The sequence below is a fragment of the Benincasa hispida genome, chromosome 6, assembly GCF_027475165.1.
Source record: "Benincasa hispida cultivar pf3 chromosome 6, pf3_genome.v1.1, whole genome shotgun sequence".
NCBI lineage: Eukaryota > Viridiplantae > Streptophyta > Magnoliopsida > Cucurbitales > Cucurbitaceae > Benincasa > Benincasa hispida.
Window position 1 is genome coordinate 24,128,570 of NC_143483.1, and position 24,589 is coordinate 24,153,158.

At 37.1% G+C, this 24,589-nt stretch overlaps 1 pseudogene across 1 annotated transcript; it reads right to left on the reverse strand.

Annotated features, from left to right (window-relative positions):
- Positions 1-125: 125 nt before the first annotated feature.
- On the reverse strand, positions 126-23,955 carry LOC120079347 (putative pentatricopeptide repeat-containing protein At2g01510 pseudogene; annotated as a pseudogene). Its single transcript, XR_016530346.1, has 10 exons — positions 20,414-23,955; positions 20,111-20,206; positions 19,780-19,843; positions 18,144-19,447; positions 8,780-8,833; positions 8,586-8,686; positions 7,646-7,746; positions 6,899-7,031; positions 479-6,766; positions 126-392 (listed from the first exon to the last, which is right to left on the reverse strand). The product of XR_016530346.1 is annotated as a putative pentatricopeptide repeat-containing protein At2g01510 pseudogene (transcript).
- Between the last annotated feature and the right edge of the window lie 634 nt (positions 23,956-24,589).

Sequence of the window (24,589 nt, forward strand, 5' to 3'; positions counted from 1 at the left end):
TGTGGGGACCTCTTTGCATTTGAGATCACCATCAATAGTTTTTGGGCAACCAATCACTCGGGTTTTCAAATTCTTACTCCTAATTTGAAAACAACAGAAAGAAGTGAAATATAGATAACAGAGTCTTGAACACAAAAAATGGTACCCTAGAGTAATTAATTACTCAACCTTATATTTCTGCAATAAAAATAATATATAATAGCTTATCCATATATGACAATGAGAGTTTGAAAGAGAGCAAAAAGGAGGGATGCAATAAACAAATTTCATAGTTCTGAAAAATAACTAAAGTTTTCAGCGAGGAGACAGGCATTTGTGTTGGAGTCATCTCCACCAATTACAACAAGGCCATCCAGATCAAGCTTCTAAGCAGTTTCTTCAGCTTGCTTAAACTGAAAATAGAACCGAACTGTCAATTAATGCCTTGACTACAACTAAGACGTCTCAAAATGAAAATTCTGGGAAGAAAGAGTTTCACCTGATCTGGAGTTTCAATCTTATCTCTCCCACTGCATATCATATAAAAACCACCCTGATAAAAGAAAAATGCATTTAAATCAAGAATTGCATTCAAATGGCAATCACTTCGCATCAAGACTGCACATATTCACACTAACAATTCTAACAAGAGAAAGCTTTCTATCCCTTCAAGAAAATTAACCTGATTGCGATATGAGTAGATAAATTGTGCAGTCAGTTCTACATATTTACCATAAAAGTTAAGTTTTGGGTTGGGCTGATATTATAAGCCTTTGGGCTTAAAAATGGCAGTTTCATTATTTTTTCATTTTAATTTTGCAGGTCCATTGTCTGGAACGTATCGCAGTCGTGCCCTTCAAGTGTCCAACCGGGGCGTGCCAGAAATTAAAAAATAAAATAAAATAAGGCGTGTCGGACACATGTCGGCGACGTGTCAGGACGTGGCAGTGTCGAACACATGTCCGACACAGACACTTGGCCACCTTAGGAGTGTCAGTGCTTTATAGATAAATAAAGGGAGTGGGGTTGGGAAGAGGGTGTCAAATTTTGTGGAATTTCATTTGGTAAATTTAGGAGAGACTACTAGCCCTCCCGTAAGGCTAGGTTGTCATGTTACTTTTATTATATACTATAGCATATTTCCATATTTAAGTGTTCTTGAATTTTCTCGTTCTTAAGAGGTCTAATTAAGAAGTATCCTAATAAATTGGTATCAATGTTCGTTCTTCTTGGGAGTACTATTTTTTTCTTTCTTTTTTTCTTTTGGACAATGGGAGAACAAGAACCATGGACATGAAGCGAGTGCCTAAAACGAAATGCTAATCACAAATGTGATATGACGGATAGAGGAGAAACTCCATGGACATGGGAGCAACTGCAAAATTGGGTTGCAGATTCTAAGCGCATAACGACAAAGAGAAAAGTTCGGGAGGAGTAATTGCGAGAAACTTAAAGAGCAAAAATGGAATGAGAATTTCAAGTTTGTAAACAAATCTACAATTGATAATCATTCTAAGATAGCTAATGTCTCAGACCTGAGGAACTCTTTATGGTTCAATCGAAGATGGAAACCAAATGGGGAAGATGAAGAAGTCGAGGAGGAAAGACAAAAAAAAAAACCTACCCAAAAGAAAAAGGTCGAGACAAGCAAAGAAAACTCACCGATGGACGTAAGGTCATGTTGAGGTGTGCGATAGCCTAAGCATCTTACGGTTAAGATGAAAGCTAATGGCGTGAAGAAGGGCATTGGCAAAGTGTTGGCCGAGAAGACGATGCCATGCGCTAGCCGAGCCTCACGTTGAGGTTAAGTGGGCAAGAACGCGCGCATGGGCGAGGATGCCTTAAGTGATGCGGCTTGTGCGTGCGTTGGTGTGCAATGGTCGGGCAAGGATGTGTGTAAAGTAGGGCCATGTGATGATCTTGAGACTAGGCATCGGGTGCGAGAAAGGGCACTGAGGCGTGCACTGGCTGAGAGGTGTATGTGTCCAAGTGAAGCCATGCTTTGGTAAGAGTTAGGAAGCTATACGTTGGTGATTAGGGGAAGCTTTTAGCTTAATCACCAATTGTATTGATCAGTTGTCGAGATTAGAAGGTTTAATGTTGACTTAGTAGGATAGGTGGCAGTCTAAGTGTAATTAAGGTCATGCATCTCTTTGTCTAAAAGGAAAGGCTCAGTTCAAGAACTTGGTTTGGACAATTCTCTTGTGCTAAAGGGATGATTCTAGAGCCATTTGAAGGCTTGAGAAGTGTAGATGAAGCTCTAAGGTTTCTGGAAGGAAATTCTTAGGAATTCAACTTGAAATCAGAAGATTTCCTCAAGAGGTCAAGCCCTCGGGTGATTCTGAGCAGGGTGTGAAGATTGAAAAATTCTGAACAGATCCTAAAGAATTTGAACCTCAAATTTTAAGGTAAGTAAGTTAAGATATTTTTAAACAAGTTTGTAGAAGGAAATTTCTTGAAATAATGTTTGAAAAAATAAGTAAATTCAGCTTGAAGTTGAATTTGGATTTTTGGGTTGAATAAGTATGCAGCTGCAACCGTTGAGCACGCAGGCAACTCAACAGGGTAGGATGCAGATGCGCACAAAGGCAGGTTGGCGCAAGGCGTTGGATGGGTTTGTATGCTAGGTTGCACATAAGGAGAGTACAAGTGTGCGCGCGAGGCGCTGCATGCAAAGGTTGAGTATACATTGAGGCGCAAAATTGCGTTAAAAGACAAAATTTACTCCTCGTGCTTAGAAATGTGTCTTCGTTTGCTATCCTCTCCATCAACGTGAGTATAAACGTTCTCATCCACCCTCCCACAAATATTTTATTTCGATAGATGTCACCTTTCTTGAGGATCAACCCATCTTTTCTATTAGTCATTTTCAGGGGGAGAGCTCTAATGAAGAGACTAATTGGTCCCCATCTTCGATCTTTTTTGATTCCCTTCTTGATCCTATCTTGAATATTACCGACACTGTCTCTATCTTACCTACCAAACAGTCCATGGATAACATACTATAGGAAAAATCTCAAGAAGGAAATCGTGCAACTTATTGTTTCTTTGGTAACGGTCTATGAGTCCGACCCAACATTAGCTCAAGGTACTCATACTATAACCTCGATATTTGTGTTGAGAATGATAGTGATGCTCATACTCCTGTCTTTGATAATATTGGTATTTGTGCTAAAAAGATGTGTACTGTGGGAGAAACTAGCAAAACTAATGATAGTAGTAATGATTGTACTAAGTACCCAATGTGGAGTAATCTGTCATATGGTAACCTTTCACAAGAGTTCAGAGCTCTTACTACGAGTCTATATATGGTAACGATACCAAATAATTTACATGCAACAATGGAAATCCTCGAGTGAAAAACTACAGTTATGGAAGAAATGAGGGCTCTTGAGAAAAACAATACTTGGGATCATCTGTCTCTTCCTAAAGAGCATAAGACAGTTGGATGCAAACAGGTGTTCACCATAAAGTATAAGTCTGATGGGACACTTGACAGGTATAAGGTCAGGCCAGTTGTTAAAGAATTTACTCAGACCATTGGAATAGATTACTCTAAGACTTTTTCTCCGGTTGCAAAACTAAACACATTTCGGCGTGGTTGCGAACAAAGACTGGCCTCTCCATCAGCTAGATGTGAAAAATGCATTTCTCAATGATGAGTTAGAAGAGGAAGTCTACATGAGTCCTCTAGGTTTTGAAGCTCAGTTTGATCACGAAGTGTGTAAACTAAGAAAGTCATTATACGGATTAAAATAGTCTCCAAGAGCGTGGTTCGACAAGTTTACTACCTTCGTTAATCTCAAGGTTATACTCAGGGATACTCTGATCACACTCTGTTTACAAAAAGGTCAGTGTCAGGAAAGAGTGTCGTACTCATCGTATAGGTGGATGATATTGTGTTATCCCGTTGATGCTACTGAGATTGACATACTGAAAAAGAAAATAACTGAGGAGTTTAAGATTAAAGACCTCAGGGAGATTTAAGTACTTTCTTGGGACGAAAGTAGCACGATCAAATGAGGGAATTTCAGTCTCTCAACGGAAATATACACTTGACTTGCTAAAAGAGACAAGTATAACTGGATGTAAAGTTGATAACCCCGTAGAAGTCAATACCAAGCTTGGCGACTCTATTAACATTCTTGTTAATAAAGAAAGATATCAATGTTTAGTAGGGAAACTAATTTACCTATCCCATACTAGACCAGACATATCCTACGTCGTCAGTGTGGTCAGCCAGTTTATGCAAGCACGGATGAAGAGCATATGAAGGCTGTTGAACGCATCCTAAGATATTTAAAAACTACTCCCGGTAAGGGTTTGATGTTCAAGAAAACTGACAAACTAAGTATTGAGGCTTCTACTGACGCTGACAGGGCAGGCTTTATTGTAGACAGAAAGTCAACATTTGGGTACTGTACCTTTTTGTGGGGAAATCTTGTCACTTGGAGAAGTAAGAAACAAAGGGTGGTCGCTAGAAGCGGTGTTGAAGAAAAATACATGGCTATGAGTCTGAGAATATGTGAAGAAATCTGGTTAAAGAAAGTTCTGTCAAATCTGTGTCAGGATTGGGATCAACTGATGAAGCTCTAATGTGACAACAAAGCTGCAACAAGTATAGCAAATAATCTGGTTCAAGATGATACAACCAAACACGTTGAAATCGATACACTTCATCAAAGAAAGATTGGACAGTGACAGTATCTACATTCAATACATCTCTTTCGGTCAACAGGTCACAGACATCTTCACAGAAAAAAAGGACTTCAAAGACAGAGGCTTGATTTTTGTGTCAGCAAGTTAGGTCTTATTAAAATCTATGCCCCAACTTGAGAGGGAGTGTTGAAAATAAAAAAGAACTTCACTTTTGAACCCTAAGGGCGTTTCATCTTGCCCTAGTCTGTATTAGGGTTTCCTACCTCTCTATTTATATCTGTGCGTTGTTCTTGTATGAAACATAGAAAAGAATAATAAAAAGAGTGATTGTATCGTGGTTTTTTCTCCCTGTTCTAGGATTTTCCACGTAAAACGTTGTGTTCTTCTCTTCTCTTTGTTTCATCAAATAGGGACCTTCCCCCCCTCTTCTATCAAACACTTTATTCATTCTAATAAAAGATTCATAATCTTGATTCTTGGAGATAATTCTCCTTTTATCTCCTTTAGGCTACATCAATTTGGTACCAGAGCATCCGTCTGGGCCAGCATTGACTGCCGCCAGTGGAACTCCAAGAAACTCTTGGTGACGTAGATCACAAGAGGGAGCTTTGTGAGTTGTCCTCGTTGTCGAACAACTAATATCTAATTAGGGGGAACCCTTGAAATTCAAAGAAAGAAGAAACCGAAGATTTATCAAGATTTCAAGAGAATGGACTATTATCGATCATCGAAGACGTCTAAGAAAAAAAAAATCAGCAGTTGGTGTAGGCAAGAAAATCAAATTTACTTCCAAAAACAATGTTAGAATTCTGACTCAAGTGATTGAAAAGATGAATTTCAACATACTAATTTTGCCCATGCTCGATTTTTCTCAAAGCACTTATCATTATCCACATTGGAAATTTAATTCTAGTGATTCTAGTGACTCCAATGATGTTTCTAAGGAAATTTGGGGTGGGATAAGAAGGCAACAATATCGAAAAAGGTCCAAAGATCCAATCAAACTCATTTTTCAAGATATCAACGTAAAGATTGGGAGTTAGATGAATTAAAGAATCATCAAGAATCATCAAGAATGGATTTTTACAGCCCAAAAAAAATGTTCAAGACTCAAAATTACTCTTTTGGTTCTCAAACACGATCAAGAAAGGTTGATTCAAGAGAATCAATGGATGAGTCCTATACCCATCATGAGATTAAAACATATTAAAGAATCCAACAAAATGACTACTTAGATCCTATAGCATTGGAGGAAATGAAGAAAACAATAAAAGAAATCCAACGTTCATTGGGGAAAATGACTCAACATATTGATCAACTATCAATTCATTTCCAAGAGTTCAAGAATGGATGAGAACTCCAACAGTGTAACCCAAAGCATAGCAATAAGTTGAATCAAAGTTCGTGGGTAAACCACGCATTCCTTCGTACCTATAAGTCAAAAGAAGAAATAAACAGAGACAACACACAGAGCACTAACCAGCAAAGTACATTCTTTTTCGTATCATCTCGTGGCCATTCGCTCGTACCATTCGTAAGTTTACATCAATTAACTGTAAGCCTAACCCATCACTTGATTGGCCATTTTCTTTATGAGTTCATAATGGAAGTCTAGATACTTGGTACCCCCTAATTATCAAATATGAATCTAAAAGATCTTAATGCATTTACCAACATGCATGTTTTCGAGATCTCAACTTATTTGCCTACCACCCAAGTGCTAAATATAATGTGTGTTATCACTAAATTATTAAACAGGAGTGTTTAACTAAAACAGCAAAAGTTCAAGCACGAATAGAATAAGTATCCAAAGAAATGTGACTGCCCCTTGAATTGGCCGCCCATTATATGCACCTTCTTGCCTTCTCTTTTCCAACTCAGTTTCATGGAAAGACATGTATAAGACAAAAAGAAGAAACAATTACCTGGACATTGTCGTGTGGATCTCTTTCAAGCAACGATTGTTATTGGATTGCTTGTGAGAAAAATTCAAAAAGGTGATGAGATTGAGTAGTAAGTTTCTTTTTCCATAACCTATCCTCATCTATAATATTTTTTTTCCATACCTATCCTCATCTATAATATCATGGGCAAGAATTTCATTGAGTTCCGAAATAAGCTGCTGCACCTGTAGAAAGCGGGTTATAAATGATATCAGTTCAAGAATGACATATTGATCCCGAGAATCTTGGGTTTAGTGCATAGTGAGCATACATCCAAAAGAAATAAACACAATTAGTTACAATAACAAGAGAAATACCTCCGGAATGAAGTCAATCAGACCCTCGGGAATAAGTACAACACCATAATTAATAACCAAGTTCAAAACGTTTACTAATTACATCAACAATGTAGTCTGTAACGTTTTTCAAGCTAAGGTTCTTGGCCGCAACCTGCAAAACACATTGTAATTCGATGTACCCTATAAACTAAAGCTCTATTAATAAATGAGTCAACATTCAAAACACAATATTTTTTGTGTGGAAATTTCTTCGCCTGTATACATTCAAAACCAATAAATCTCCATGAGTCAACTACAACTAGGTGATAGAGAACAAATTTTTCAAAGCTGATAAAAAGAGGCATCCGATATCATTTAGGCAATTGAATATGATATGGGATATCAATACTTAGTTCCATTGCACCATATTAAAAGTTTCAACCTAATTCCATGAATCGTTTGTTTATCACAAATTTTCATCTTTACCCTTAAGTTTTGTTTGATATTTATCATTCCATGTAAAAATGCAAGAAGATGAAATTTTGAAACAAGATATATTAACTGACTCAACAATTTCAATTTTCATGGTTACATGAGAATATCTGTTGCAGATATTATTAGTTATTACTGAGACAAAATCTAGTCCTCAAAGAGAATAAACAACCCTACGGTTGCATGTAGAGGTAAATGCCCTTCTTGACAAAGATTTCTATCTGGTAAAGCATGTTTATAAATGTCCTGCTTGACTAAGGTTTCTATCTTAAGTAGTTTAAATAAAGCAGCTACCTTTTCTCCAATAATAGTAATATTTGGATGAGTTTGCAAAGCACACTCCAGTGTGATGTGAGAGCAGCACGACCCATAAGCCGTCCAACTATGGATGTACACTGTTAATGTCATATGATAATACACTTGAAACTTGAGTGAGAAACAAAAAGGTATCAACATCACAACAATGGAAAAGTACAATCTCACATTTGGTAGATCACATAGAGAAGGTTAACAAAATTGAGCAGAGAGAAGTGCTCTGTTTTTTACAGATGAAGCAACGAGATGGGCTTTATTATTGATATTATTTATTTATTTATAAATATACATTTTTAAAAAAGTGGACATATCTGAACTCGAAATACTGGTAACATCAATAATTGAGTTATTGTGAACATGTCAGCACATCATAACTATTTTTAGTTTCAATTTCATTAAGCAAAATGCTTACAGTGATAATATTTTCCTATAGATCGAGCATCAACCATCACATTACCAATCATTTCTGAATATATCTACATAAATGCGACATTCCATTTTTTCCTTGAATTCTTGAAGAAACTACTTCAACTTTGCAACAGTCACCAAAGGTGAGTCCAAACGAAATATAAATTCTAAAGCAGTTAAAAAGAGAAATGAGTACCTTGCAAGCAGAATCAAATCCAAAACTTGTGGGGACCTCTTTGCATTTGAGATCACCATCAATAGTTTTTGGACAACCAATTACTCGGGTTTTCAAATTCTTACTACTAATTTGAAAACAATAGAAAGAAGGGGAATATAGATAACAGAGTCTTGCACACAAAAAAATGGTATCCTAGAGTAATTAATTACTCAACCTTATATTTCTGCAATAAAAATAATATATAATAGCTTATCCATATACGACAATGAGAGTGTGAAAGAGAGAGCAAAAAGGAGGGACGCAATAAACAAATTTCATAGTTCTGAAAAATACCTAAAGTTTTCAGCGAGGAGACAGACATTTATGTTGGAATCATCTCCACCAATTACAACAAGGCCATCCAGATCAAGCTTCTGAGCGGTTTCTTCAACTTGCTTAAATTGAAAATAGAACCGAACTGTCAATTAATGCCTTGACTTACAACTAAGACGTCTCAAAATGAAAATTCTGGGAAGAAAGAGTTTCACCTGATCTGGAGTTTCAATCTTATCCCTCCCACTGCATATCATATCAAAACCACCCTGATAAAAGAAAAATGCATTTAAATCAAGAATTGCATTCAAATGGTAATCACTTCGCATCAAGACTGCACATATTCACACTAACAATTCTAACAAGAGAAAGCTTTCTATCCCTTCAAGAAAATTAACCTAATTGCGATATGGGTAGATAAATTGTGCAGTCAGTTCTACATATTTACCATAAAAGCTAAGTTTTGGGTTGGGCTGATATTATAAGCCTATGGGCTTAAAAATGGCAATTTCATTGTTTTTTCATTTTAATTTTGCAGGTCCATTGTCTTGAACGTGTCGTAGTCGTGCTCTTCAAGTGTCCAGCCGTGTCGGGGCGTGCTAGAAATTAAAAATACAATAATAAAATAAGGCGTGTCGAACACATGTTGGTGACGTGTCAGGACGTGGCAGTGTCGGACACATGTCTGACACCGACACTTGACCACTTTAGGAGTGTTAGTACTTTATATCAGTGGGGTTGGGAAGAGGGTGTCAAATTTTGTGGAATTTCATTTGGTAAAGTTGGGAGAGACTAGCCCTCTCGTAAGGCTAGGTTGTCATGTTACTTTTATTATATACTATAGCATATTTCCATATTTGAGTGTTCTTGAATTTTCTCATTCTTAAGAGCTCTAATTAGGAAGTATCCTAATAAATTGGTATCAATGCTCGTTATTTCTTGGGAGTACTATTTTTTTCTTTCTTTTTTTCTTTTGGGCAATGGGAGAACGAGAACCATGGACATGAAGCGAGTGCCTAAAACGAACTACTAATCGCAAATGTGATATGACGGATAGAGGAGAAACTCCTGGACGTGGGAGCAACTGCAAAATTGGGTTGCAGATCGTAAGCGCATAACGACAAAGAGAAAAGTTCGGGAGGAGTAATTGCGAGAAACTTAAAGAGCAAAAATGGAATGGGAATTTCAAGTTTGTAAACAAATCTACAATTGACAATCATTCTAAGATTGCTAATGTCTCAGACCTGTGGAACTCTTTATGGTTCAGTCGACGATGGAAACCAAACGGGGAAGATGAAGAAGTCGAGGAGGAAAGAGAAAAAGAAAACCTACCCATAAGAAAAAGGTTGAGATAAGCAAAGAAAACTCACCGATGGACGTAAGGTCGAGGAGGCAAAGTGACAAGCGAAATAAAAACGTTCGAATGATGAAAAAGGAAAAAAGTTGGAGATGCAAGGAATGAAAAAAGGAGAAAAATACCAATGGAAAAGGTGGTGTCAAACAAATGACAACTCGATTGAAGAAGCCGAATGTGTCAAAAGTCTTCAATGATTGGAAGAAGAAAATATTGCTTCTCAAAGTTGTAGTGGAAGGTTGCGTTGGGTTTTGGTAAAATAGTAGAAGTGCAGTCATCCCACATCAGAAAAGCTCAAAAAAGTCATGGACTCCAAGCATTATAAAAGGAATCTATGTCTTTGGTTTCAAGTCATCTCAGTTAGAAACATTTTAAGCTTAGGTGTGCTAAGTCTAGTTAAATTCCCTTTTGCATTCTCTAGTTAAAAAGTGGGAAAAAGGGTATGAGTAGTCAAAAGCTTTGAGAGAGTGATGTTATAATTGGGTCGAGGAGAGAATTATTCTGAGAATTTAAAAAATTTTCGCATAATTAATCTCTTTGATGGGCTGTTGTTTTCCGTTGAGTTGGAGTTTTCATGTTAATTATTGTGTTTCCAATTTCATTGTTTTCTTTCAATTTTTTAGTTATTTTTCTGCTTGTTCATGCAATAGAAGTGGAAGGTTTTTCCTAATAGGCTGACCACGATGGAGAGAAAAGACACCGATAGCTCATTGGTTAGGGTGGCAGAGAGACTAGCGGATCAAAAAATGACAACTGACAAAAACATTGGTGGGCAAAGTCGGTGGGAGGACGAGGAGGTTGGATGTGCTGAAATTTGAAGAGGAGGGCAAGTTGTAGTGGATGGAAAAAAAGGCTTGGGGAAAGGGCGGACTTGCATGAAAAAGACGGGAAAACAAATGGTTGCCCATGTGAAATGCCAAAAGGTGTCGGCCAACCTGATAACTTGTAGAAATACAAGTTATTACTTAGAATAATGATGATAGATAAGAAGAATATGCGTCAATCTTCTTAAGAATTCATGTTATTAAACTTGTGCTGAAGCATCTCAAAAACACCTACTTACCGCATATCATGTTATGTTGCACCAAAGTGTCTATTTTGCAGACTGATCGTAGGACTTACGTCGCATGTGCGAAACCCCTACCTGACGAACAAACAATTAATCGCATGCCTCAGGATCTCAGAGGCAATACTAGCAGATCTTCTTGCAAGTATTTAGAATATTGACCACGATAGCAATGCTGACATTCTCACCTACCACGTTAGACGATAACGACTTATCAGAGTGGGAATCCCACCAATAGTCAGTGCATGGCTCTATAAATAGAGCCTTGACGCCATGAAGAAGGGATGGACTTTTATACCCAAAGATTGAGATTTGCACGAGAAAAAAATTCCACCTCCATATTTCACCCCGATTCTACATCGAAGCTTCGCCGAAGCAAGAGTCTAAAAGGGCTTTCTGCATTCATCCAACCATTATATCACTAGCAGCCTCAACATTCATCTGTGGGAAGCAAGAGATTACTAACAATTGCCCTTCACCTTATCTCTTTATCTTTTTAGTTGTTGTATTGCATTTTGTTTAAGAGATTGTTCATTTGTGTATTCAACAACTATATTTCTATTTTAATATCATCATGTTCACTTTCATCATCTTATCTATCCTCACTTTCACTTTATCTCTCGTCATAAGTAACTAATTCTAATGGGGTAAGGGTAAAGATTAATATCATGATCTAAGTAGAATCTGTGGAAGTTATTTTGTTTGCTTAATATATGAGTATTAAAATGATTGCCTATACTCACTCATTGAATCAAGTAGCTATGACTAACTACCTAAGAAGGAAAGTAGTTGTGGATCTCATTAAGCAAAGCAAGAAATATTTGTCAACCCCGAAGCTTATTTTCCCTACTTGTGTATGTTAATACTAGGTTGTAGGGAAAGCTTGAGGATGCTAAGGAAGGAAAGAAAAATGATTTCAACTGTTGATTACTAAGGGCTCTCGGGTGCTAAGTGAAAGAGTAAGAAGGCTTGGTTAAGGAGAGAAATTTTGACCAAGTGTTGAAGGTCATGATGCATTGACGGTCATGCTGAGGTGTGCGACAGCCTAAGCATCTTAAGATTAAAATGAAAGCTAGTGGCGTGAAGAAGGGCATTGGCAAAGTGTTGGCCGAGAAGACGATGCCATGCGCCGAGCATGGGCTATGCGCTAGCCGAGCCTCACGTTGAGGTTATGTGGGCAGGGACGCGCGCATGGACGAGGATGCCTTAAGCGATGCGGCTTGTGTGTGCGCTGGTGTGCAATGGTCGGGCAAGGATGCGTGTAAAGTAGGGCCATGCGATGATCTTGAGACTAGGCATCGGGTGCGAGAAAGGGCGCTAAGGCATGCACTGGCTGAGAGGTTTATGCATCCTAGAAAAGCCATGCGTTGGTAAGAGTTAGTAAGCTATGCGTTGGTGATTAGGGTAAGCTTTCAGCTTAATCACCGATTGTAGTGACCAGTTGTCGAGATTAGAAAGTTTAATGTTGACTTAGTGGGATAGGTGGCAGCCTAAGTGTAATTAAGGTCATGCATCTCTTCGTCTAAAAGGAAAGGCTCAGTTCAAGAACTTGGTTTGGACAATTCTCTCGTGCTAAAGGGGTGATTCAAGAGCCATTTGAAGGCTTGAGGAGTAAGCTCTGAGGTTGCTGGAAGGAAATTCTTAAGAATTCGACTTGAAATCAGAAGATTTCCTCAAGAGGTCAAGCCCTCGGGTGATTCTGGGCAGGGTGTGAAGATTAAAAAATTCTAACCAGATCCTAAAGAATTTGAAGCTCAAATTTTAAGGTAAGTAAGTTAAGACATTTTTAAACAAGTTTTCCCGAAATAATGTCTGGAAAAATAAGTAAATTCAGCTTGAAGTTGAATTTTGATTTTTGGGTTGAATAAGCATGCAGCTGCAACCGTTGAGCACGCAAGCAACTCAACCGGGCAAGCTGCAGATCCGCGCAAAGGCAGGTTGACGCAAGGCGTTGCATGGGTGTGTACGCTAGGTTGCGCACAAGGGTTGTACAAGTGTGTGCGCGAGGCGCTGCATGCAAAGGTTGAGCCTGCATTGAGGCGCGCAATTGCATTAAAAGACAATTTACTCCTCGTGCTTAGAAATGTGTCTTTGTTAGCTATCCTCTCCATCAGCGTGGGTATAAGTGTTCTCATCCACCCTCCCACAAGTATTTTATTTCGATAGATGTCACCTTTCTTGAGGATCAACCCTTCTTTCTTATTAGTCATCATCAGGGGGAGAGCTCTAATGAAGAGACTAATTGGTCCGCGTCTTCGATCTTTTCTGATTCCCTTCCTAATCCTATCTTGAATATTACTGACACTGTCTCTGTCTTACCTACAAAACAGGTCCATGGATAACATACTATAGGAAGAATCTCAAGAAGGAAATTGTGCCACCTATTGTTTCTCCGGTAACGGTCTATGAGTCCGACCTAACATTAGCTCAAGGTACTCATACTTCTGTCTCTAATAACCTCGATATTTGTGTTAAGAGTGATAGTGATGCTCATACTCCTATCTCTGAAAATATTGGTATGTGCTAAAAATGATATGTGTACTGTGGGAGAAAATGGGCAAAACTAATGACAGTAGTAATGATTGTACCAAGAAAGTTGTGGCTGATATGGCTGGAATAAACAAGTTGAAGCAACTATTCCAGGTAGTGATATTGTTACAGGTGAGGTGAGTTAGTGGGAAAGGCACTAGAGGACAATAAGCAAATAAGTGGCAATCATAAGGAGTTGGCCAAGTAAGAAACATTAAGGTTCTACAAGATGAAAGTGAAGCTCAAAAATCTCAAACAAGCTCAATTGAAACTCGTGGTGAAAATCATTGTAAGAACTTTCCAAGTCAATCCAATCATGAGGCAATCATTATGCCTCAAGGACCAATGACAAGATCTAGAGCTAAAAGACTTGAAGAGGGATTAAATGCTTGCTTCCAAGCTAAATTTCTAGCTCATCATGAAGAGTTGCAACCGTTCAAGCTCCAAGAGTCACTTGGGCACCCAAAAGTACTAATGAATCTGGAAATTCAGATTCATCCCCGTGTTTAATGCTTGATGTATTAATTTATTTCAATGTATTTACATTTATTAAGATTCATGTATGTACTTAAAGAGTTTTTGTTGAACCTAGTCAATTAGGTGAAAAGTTATGTCCTTTCAAGTTATCTTTTCAATTAGTATTAAATACATATGTAGTTTGGTCATTGGAACACACTTGAAATTGAATGAAATTTCATTAGAGTTTTTGTCCCTCAAGCTTTATGCTTTATCTTTGTATTCTTGTGTTTAGAATGCATGTATTAGAACTTTCAATCTAGTTTGATCAATTAGATTGTGGAGAGTTCGAAATCTTGAAGTTAGGAACAAGTTCTCCTTTCTTCTTGATTATCGATCAATCTTCCAAGCCAAATCTGTTTAGGTTTCTTGGGGTTGCTTACTAAATAGTTAATTAGGGTTATTCTTATTATCGTTGTGGGGCTTCACCTAAAATAAAAAGGGTTCTCATACGTGTGATCAGAGTGTCCCTGAGTATAACCTTGAGATTTAACGAAGGTAGTAAACCTGTCAAACCACGCCCTTGGAAACTATTTTAATCTGTATGAGGACCCTCTCTTTATTCTAGGTGAAGCCTCACAACGATAATAAGAATAACCCCAATTAACTATTTAGTAAGCAATCCCAAGAAAGTTAAACAGATTTGGCTTGGAAGATTGATCGATGATCAAGAAGAAATGAGAACTTGTTCCTAACTTCAAGATTTCGAACTCTCTACAATCTAATTGATCAAACTAGATTGAAAGTTCTAATAGATGCATTCTAAACACAAGAACACAAAGAAAAAACATAAAGCTTGAGACACCAAAACTCCAATGAAATTTCATTCAATCTCAAGTGTGTTCCAATGACCAAACTACATAGGTATTTAGACTAATTGAAAAGACAACTTGAAAGGACACAAATTTTCACGTAATTGACTAGGTTCAACAAAAACTTTTCAACTACATACATGAACCTTAATAAATGTAAATACATTGAAAGAAATTAATACATCAAGCATTAAACACGGGGATGAATCTGAATTACCAGATTTATTAGGACTTTTCGGTGCCTCAGTGACTCTTGGAGCTTGAAGGGTTGCAACTCTTCATGATGGGCTGAAAATTTAGCTTGGAAGCAAGCATTTGATCCCTCTTCAAGTCTTTTAGCTCTAGCTCTTGTCATTGGTCCTTGAGGCATAATGATTGCCTCATGATTGGATTGACTTGAAAAGTTTTTACAATGATTTTCACCACAAGCTTCAATTGAGCTTCACTTTCATCTTGTAGAACCTCAATATATCTTACTTGACCAACTCCTTATAATTGCCACTTATTTGCTTATCAGGATGAACTCTACAGCTAGAGACTAAGTGTGGAATTTCTAATGGAGGGTCAGATAGAGTAAAAGGTGGAGATGCCTCCTTTGATCTTCATATTGCCTTAAGGAAAGGAATCAGGTCTTGCACTAAATACCCAATGTGGAGTAATCTGTCGTATGGTAACCTTTCACCAGAGTTCAGAGCTCTTACTACGAGTCTATATACAGTAACGATACCAAATAATTTAAAAGTAGCAATGGAAATCCCTGAGTGAAAAACTACAGTTATGGAAGAAATGAGGGCTCTTGAGAAAAACAATACTTGGGATCGTCTGTCTCTTCCTAAAGAGCATAAGACAGTTGGATGCAAATAGGTATTCACCATAAAGTATAAGTCTGATGGGACACTTGACAGGTTTGGCCAGGCTAGTTGCTAAAAGATTTACTCAGACCTTTGGAATAGATTATTCTAAGACTTTTTCTCCGGTTGCAAAACTAAACACAGTTCGGCGTGGTTGTGAACAAAGACTGGCCTCTCCATCAGCTAGATGTGAAAAATGCATTTCTCAATGATGAGTTAGAAGAGGAAGTCTACATGAGTCCTCTAGGTTTTGAAGCTCAATTTGATCACGAAGTGTGTAAACTAAGAAAGTCATTATACGGATTAAAATAGTCTCCAAGGGCGTGGTTCGACAAGTTTACTACCTTCGTTAAATCTCAAGGTTATACTCAGGGACACTCTGATCACACTCTGTTTACAAAAAGGTCAGTGTCAGGAAAGAGTGTCGTACTCATTGTATAGGTGGATGATATTATGTTATCCCGATGATGCTCTTGAGATTGACAGACTGAAAAAGAAAATGGCTGAGGAGTTTGAGATTAAAGACCTCGGAAGATTCAAGTACTTTCTTGGAACGAAAATAGCACGATCAAATGAGGGAATTTCAGTCTCTCAACGGAAGTATACACTTGACTTGCTAAAAGAGACAGGTATAATTGGATGCAAAGTTGATAACTCCGTAGAAGTCAATACCAAGCTTGGGGACTCTATTAACTTCCCTGTTAATAAAGAAACATATCAATGTTTAGTAGGGAAACTAATTTACCTATCCCATACTAGGCCAGACATATCCTACGTCGTCAGTGTGGTCAACCAGTTTATGCAAGCACGTTATGAAGAGCATATGAAGGCTGTTGAACGCATCCTAAGATATTTAAAAACTACTCCCAGTAAGGGTTTGATGTTCAAGAAAACCGACAAACGAGGTATTGAGGCTTATACTGACGCTGACTGGGCGGGCTCTATTGTAGACAGAAAGTCAACATTTGGGTATTGTACCTTTTTGTGGGGAAATCTTGTCACTTGGAGAAGTAAGAAACAAAGGGTGGTCGCTGGAAGCGGTGTTGAAGCATAATACATGGCTATGAGTCTGGGAATATGTCAAGAAATCTGGTTAAAGAAAGTTCTGTCAAATCTGTGTCAGGATTGTGATCAACTGATGAAGCTCTACTATGACAACAAAGCTGCAATAAGTATAGCAAATAATCTGGTTCAAGATGATACAACCAAACACGTTGAAATCGAACAACTAACATCTAATTAGGGGGAACCCTTGAAATTCCAAGAAAGAAAGAAGAAATCGAAGATTTATCATGATTTTGCAAGAATGGACTATTATCGATCAAAGAAGATGTCCAAGAAAAAAATCAGTAGTTGGTATAGGCAAGAAAATCAAATTTCCTTCCACAAACAATGCTGGAATTATGACTCAAGTGATTCAAAAGAAGAATTCCAACATACTAATTTTGCCAATGCTCGATTTTCTCAAAACACCTATCATTATCTACATTAGAAATTTGATTCTAGTGATTCTAGTGACTCTAATGATGTTTTTAAGGCAATTTGGGGTGGGATAGGAAGGCAACAATATCAAAAAAGGTCCAAAGATCCAATCAAACCCATTTTTCAATATATCAACGTAAAGATTGAGAGCTAGATGAATTAAAGAATCATCATGAATGGATTTTTACAGCCCAAGAAAAATGTTCAAGACTCAAAATTACTCTTTTGGTTATGAAACACGATCAAGAAAGGTTGATTCAAAAGAATCAATGGATGAGTCCTATACCCATCATGAGATTAAAACATATTAAAGAATCTAACAAAATGACTACTTAGATCCTGTAGCATTGGAGGAAATAAAGAAAACAATAAAAGAAATCCAACGTTCATTGGGGAAAATGACTCAACATATTGTTCGACTATCAATTCATTTGCAAGAGTTCAAGAATGGATGAGAGCTCCAACAGTGTAACCCAAAGCATAGCAATAAGTTGAATCAAAGTTCGTGGGTAAAACCACACATTCCTTCGAACATATAAGTCAAAAGAAGAAATAAACAGAGACAACACACAGAGCACTAACCAGCAAAGTACAATTTTTTTCGTATCATCTCGTGGCCATTCGCTCGTACCATTCGTAAGTTTACATTTGAAAGTCAATTAACTGTAAGCCTAACCCATCACTTGATTGGCCATTTTCTTTATGAGTTCATAATGGAAGTCTAGATATTTGGTACCCCCTCCTAATTATCAAATATGAATCTAAAAGATCTTAATGCTTGGTACCCCCTCCTAATTATCAAATATGAATCTAAAAGATCTTAATGCATTTACCAACATGCATGTTTTCGAGATCTCAACTTATTTGCCTACTACCCAAGTGCTAAATATAATGTGTGTTATCACTAAATTATTAAACAGGAGTGTTTAACTAAAACAGCAAAAGTTCAAGCATGAATAGAATCAGTACCCAAAGAAATGTGACTGCCCCTTGAATTGGCCACCCATTATATGCACCTTCTCGCCTTCTCTTTTCCAACTCAGTTTCATGGAAAGACATGTATAAAACAAAAAGAAAAAACAATTACCTGGACATTGCCGTGTGGATCTCTTTCAAGCAACAATTGTTCTTGAATTGCTTGTGGGAAAAATTCAAAAAGGTGATGAGATTGAGTAGTAAGTTTCTTTTTCCATAACCTATCCTCATCTATAATTTTTTTTTCCATAACCTATCCTCATCTATAATATCATGGGCAAGAATTTCATTGAGTTCCAAAATAAGTTGCTGCACCTGTAGAAAGCGGGTTATAAATGATATCAGTTCAAGAATGACATATTGATCCCAAGAATCTAGGGTTTAGTGGATAGAGAGCATACACCAAAAGAAATAAACACAATTAGTTACAATAACAAGAAAAATACCTCCGAAATGAAGTCAATCAGACCCTCAGGAATAAGTACAACACCATAATTAATAACAAAGTTCAGAACGTTTACTAATTACATCGCTAATGTAGTCTGTAACGTTTTTCAAGCTAAGCTTCTTAGTCGCAACCTGCAAAACACATTGTAAATTCGATGTATCCTATAAACTAAAACTCTATTAATAAATGAGTCAACATTTAAAACACATTATTTTTTGTCTGAAAATTTTTTCGCTTGCATACATTCAAAACCAACAAATCTCCATGAGTCAACTACAACTAGGTGGTAGAGAACAAATTTTTCAAAGCTATCAAAAAGAGGCATCCGATATCACTTAAGGCAATTGAATATGATATGGGATGTAATACTTAGTTCTATTGCACCATATTAAAAGTTTCAACCTAATTCCATGAATCCTTTATTTATCACAAATTTTCATCTTTACCCTTAATTTTTGTTTGATATTTACCATTCCATGTAGAAATGCAAGATGAAATACTGAAATAGGATATATTAACTGACTCAACAATTTCAATTTTCATGGTTACATGAGAGTATCTGTTGCAGAGATTATTAGTTATTACTGAGACAAAATCTAGTCCTCAAAGAGAATAAACAACCCTAGGATTGCATGTGGAGGTAAATGCCCTTCTTGACAAAGATTTCTATCTAGTAAAGCATGTGGAGATATATGTCCTCCTTGACAAAGGTTTCTATCTTAAGTAGTTTAAATAAAGCAGCTACCTTTTCTCCAATAATAGTAATATTTGGATGAGTTTGCAACGCACACTCCAGTGTGATGTGAGAAGCAGCATGACCCATAAGCCGTCCAACGTGGATATATGTACACTGTTAATGTCATATGATAATAAACTTGAAACTTGAGTGAGAAACAAAAAAGGTATCAACATTGACAAAGAAAAAGTACAATCTCACATTAGGTAGATCAAATAGAGAAGGTTAATAAAATTGAGCAGAGAGAAGTGCTCTATTTTCTACCGATGAAGCAACGAGATGGGCTTTATTATTGATATTATTTATTTATTTATAAATATATATTTTTTTTAAAATTGGACATATATGAACTTGAAATACTAGAAACGTTAAGAATTCAGTTATTATGAACATGTCAGCACATCATAATTATTTTTAGTTTCAATTTCATTAAGCAAAATGCTTACAGTGGTAATATTTTCCTGTAGATCGAGCATCAACCATCACATTACCAATCATTTCTGAATATATCTGCATAAACATCAGCAGAGCCTATTAAGAGTCTCATCTCATGAATGCAACATTCCATTTTTTCCTTAAATTCTTGAAGAAACTACTTCAACTTTGCAACAGTCACCAAAGTTGAGTCCAAACGAAATATGAATTCTAAAGCAACTACTTCAACTTTGCATTTTTTCCTTAAATTCTTGAAGAAACTACTTCAACTTTGCAACAGTCACCAAAGTTGAGTCCAAACGAAATATGAATTCTAAAGCAGTTACAAAGAGAAATGAGTACCTTGCAAGTAGAATCAAATCCAAAAAATGAGCCTATTTGAGATCACCATCAATAGTTGTTGGGCAACCAAGCACTCGGGTTTTCAAATTCTTACTCCTAATTTGAAAACAACAGAAAGAAGAGGAATATAGATAACAACGTCTTGCACACAAAAAAAAAGGTACTCTAGAGTAATTAATTAGGCCTTATATTCTTGCAATAAAAATAACATATAATAGCTCATCCATATATGACAATGAGAGTGTGAAAGAGAGAGCAAAAAGGAGGGACGCAATAAACAAATTTCATTGTTCTGAAAAATACCTAAAGTTTTCAGCGAGGAGACAGGCATTTGTGTTGGAATCATCTCCACCAATTACTTAAAGTTTAGACTGCTCATTAGATTTTATGGTCACCAATAATCTCCACAGGAGCAAAACCCGTCTTTGAAATGATGAAACCTACTTGAATCTCTAACAATAATTTCCCATTCAACAATCTATGAGATCACCTTGATTGCAGCATGACAGTCTGTACAAGCTCTTAAGTTTTTCATTACCATGATTGGCGACCCATCTGGTGTGTTGAGTAGAGCAAACGCAATCGCTAAACGTTCACTGTGGTATTTAAGAGACTCAATTTTAATAACCTCATCCACATTGTGAAGGGCACAAGTTGAGTCTGGCTTATATCCTTTCTTCTCCATTTCCTTCGCCAATGCATCAATCTTCCTCAAAATCTTCTTCATCTGGGGATGGGATTTATCGTTTGCAGAGAATACGTGAGTCTAATGGTTGATTTCAACCCAACTATAGGCTGGGACCTTTCTAACCCCTCGGTCCATCATTGCCTTCTTGACCTTTGCAACATTGTCCCACTGACCAGCTACTGCATAAATATTAGACATGTTGATATAAGGAGCAGCATCTCGAAAATTTTCCATATTAAAAAGCTGATCTGCTGCTTTCTTGGCCAATTCATGATTCTTATGAATTTTGCATGAGTTTAATACTGAAGACCACATAATCTTATCAGGCTCAAACGGCATTTTAACTTTTCAGCTTCATCAAATCTTCCATTTCGTCACAATACATCAACCATTGATGTATAATGTTCTCTCTTAGGAGTGACTTCATAAATTTGAGTCATGGAGTTGAAGTGTAAAAGAGCTTCTTCAACAAAACCACAGTGACTGCAAGCTGACAGAACGCTGAGAAAACTAACAGAATCTGGCTTATAGCCTGACTGAATCATCTGCTGAAATGAATGAGCGTGCCTTCAACATTCCCATTCTGTGCATAAGCTGAGATTAAAGCATTCCACGAGACAAGGTTCCTCTCAGGCATCTCTCCAAAAGATTTTATCGCATCTGTCATGCAACCACATTTTGCATATGTATCTAGCAACGCGCTTCCAGAATATACATTGGACATAAACCCTGATCGAATTAGCAATGAATGCAGTTGCCTGCCCAAACAAATTGAAGCCAGATTTGCACATGCTCTCAGGATACTAGCAAAGCTTGCTTGATCAGCAGGCACACCAGTTCTTCGCATGTCATTGAATACCTTTATTCCTTCTTCTTGCTTTTCCCTTCTGAACGTAGGCTGAGATCATTGCAGTCCATGGCACTGTACTTTTGGACGCAATATTATCAAATGTCTTCTGAGCTTTCTCATCTCTATCACATTTTGCATACATGTCAACCAAATCATTTTCTACCACATTTCAAAATTTGCTCCAACTGCAATTGCCTGACAATGTATTTGCCAACCCATTCTCAAATTAAGACTATTTGTAGCTACACTCAATAGTGTTGCAAAAGGGAATTGCCTCCAGTCAAATCTAGTAAACTGTAATTTCCTGAAAAGATCAAACGATTCTTTGAATTGCCCATTCCAAGATAGCTTGTAATGACTATATTATATATGATATTCCATCCAACTCTTGCATCTCATAAAAAAGCTTCCGTGCCTCATCCACTTGGTCCTGCTTTGAGTAGAAATCTAGTAATGCATTTCCCACAAACACGTTCCAAACGAAGTTGGGCTTGAGAACAAGACCGTGAACTTGTTGTCCAAACTTTGTGTCATCTAGACCAACAGCAGCACATAGGAGGGCTACAAACGTAAAATTTGAAGGCTTTATTCCACTACTATGCAGTTCAAGGAAGAGCTTTATTGCTTCTTCACTCAATCCCTCATTTGAGTAACCTGTCATTAATGCATTGAAGGTTAATGTGTCTTTGCTTAACATCTGCTTGAAGAGCTGACTAGCTAAACAAAAGCAATGGGTTTTGCAATAAGCATCAACCAACGAGTTGCAAACCATGAGATTGTACTCATATCCAAGTTTAACGACATGGGTATGAATTTGAACAATCACATTCTGAGTTTCCAGTTCTCCACAGCCTGATAACAAAGTCACTAGAGTCATATAATCTGATTCTATCCCTCCTCTTCTCATATCAGCATAAAGCCTTAAAGCTTCTTTAGATTGATTAGATTGCAAATAACCACCAATCAAAATTGTCCATGACACTGCCGTACGTTCCACCGTGCCATCAAACAACTCTCTAGCTTTAGACAATTTCCCAAACTTGAGGTAACCAGAAATCATCATGTTGACAGAGATCATATTCTTGCAAGGCATTTGATCAAACACCTGATGTGCGTGAAAAAGATCTCCTCTCTTGAGAAAATCGTTGACCTGGAAGTTAGAGCGGCAAATATTTGCATTGAAGCCAGTTTTAACAATGTGGGCATCAATAAAATGATTACCATTCAAGGATGGCTTTGGAGCTGGAGAGTTTCTTAGAACAAGGTTTTGAACTAAAGTCGCTCCATATGGCTTCATAGAAATTCAATCACCATTTAGCCACAGAATTGAATACCACGTATGTATGTCTAACACCAGCTAACGAGTTTGCCTTAGCATTGAACAGTGTACCTCATACAATCAACCCGAATATAGAAAAGCTACATACAACAAGAAAACTAATGGGTAATCTTAAATCCATCATTAACAGACTTACCTGCTCTTCAGACTACAACCCAGAAGTGAATATTGCAAACTGCAAGGGGGTAAGGAAAGTGATTTTCAACTTGAAGATGTCTTACATGTTGAGACAGCCATTCGTTACATTTGGAGAAGTGTATTGAATGATTAATGATGGCGTCTTCTTCTGAAGTATTGGCGTCTTCAGAGCATTTCGAAGTGAAAAAACTTGATTCAAAAGTAGAATGGAAGTGAAGGGAATAAGATTGAGCTTCGTTGAAGTTAGAGAATAAACGAAGGCAAATGGTAAATGGTTCCTCCTTCCTCCGTATGGAGACAGAGCGATGATCGGTGGCCTAGCGATGATCGGTAGGGTTTCAAAATTTTGGCCCTGTAACGGTTGAGTTTCTCCAAGACAATGCGCCAGAAGAAAGCCGATCCGAAACTCTGGCGATAAATCGTCGCAAAGAGATCCATCAACGTTAACTTCAGTAACATTAAAGAGGTGACGAACAAGATCAGTGACTTGGCGAGCAATGGCGTCATCATCGAAGGAGCAGAGTGCGGCGACGAAGGGAGCGACAATGAAGTGAGAATGGAAAGTGAGGAAGGTTTGGAGGAATGGGGAGAACTGGGAGAGTGCGTAGGAGACGTGAACTGTGGGAGAGAGGGGATCGGAGATGAGATTGGAGAAGCAGAGAAGGCAAATGGTTCCTCCTTCCTGCGTATGGAGGCAGAGCGATGATCGGTGGCCATGGGAGCATCGTCTTCTTCCTGCACTGGTTCGGGGACTCGATCAACGTCTCTCGGACTAGGTTTCGAAATTTTGGCCGTTGGGAGTTTTACACTATGTATCTTGGCTGTAATAAATAACAAACCAATCCTATTTCAAAATGGAAAACACTCTCAAGTCAAAGCTGGAAATAATGTATATATTTATTTTTTAAAAAAAAATTAAATTGGTATGATAAAGAGTGAGAATCGTTGTTCTTTCGATTTTTGACATTGAATTCATATTCTATATTTTTCTTCTTCTTTATAAAAAAAAAAAAAAAAAAATCATATTCTCTAGTTGAATTCAAAATTAATATAGATTAAATTACAAATTTTTCTCTATAGTTTCTCCAAATTTTTCAAAAGTACTTCAAATAAAAGTATGTAAGCATTTTAATTACTCAAGTAGAAATTTTATTTTACATTGTAAAAGGTGATTTTGGTCCGAACTTTTTAAAATTCAAACTTAAGATGGGTGTTTGTTTGATTTTCAAGATTTCCAAATAGACTTTTTTAAAATCTCCAAAAATTGAGAAATTATTTAAGTATGAGTTTGGTGCGGAGACTTGAATTAATAAGTTGAGTTGGTATAAATTTTATGTGGAGTTAAAAAAATTTTGGAGTTGAGTTTAGTTAGTAAGTTTATGTTAAGTTATCAAGTCGAGAGTATCTAGTGTAGTTTTTTATATCTTAAAAAAGTATAATAGTTGGTTGGTTATTTTTGTTTAC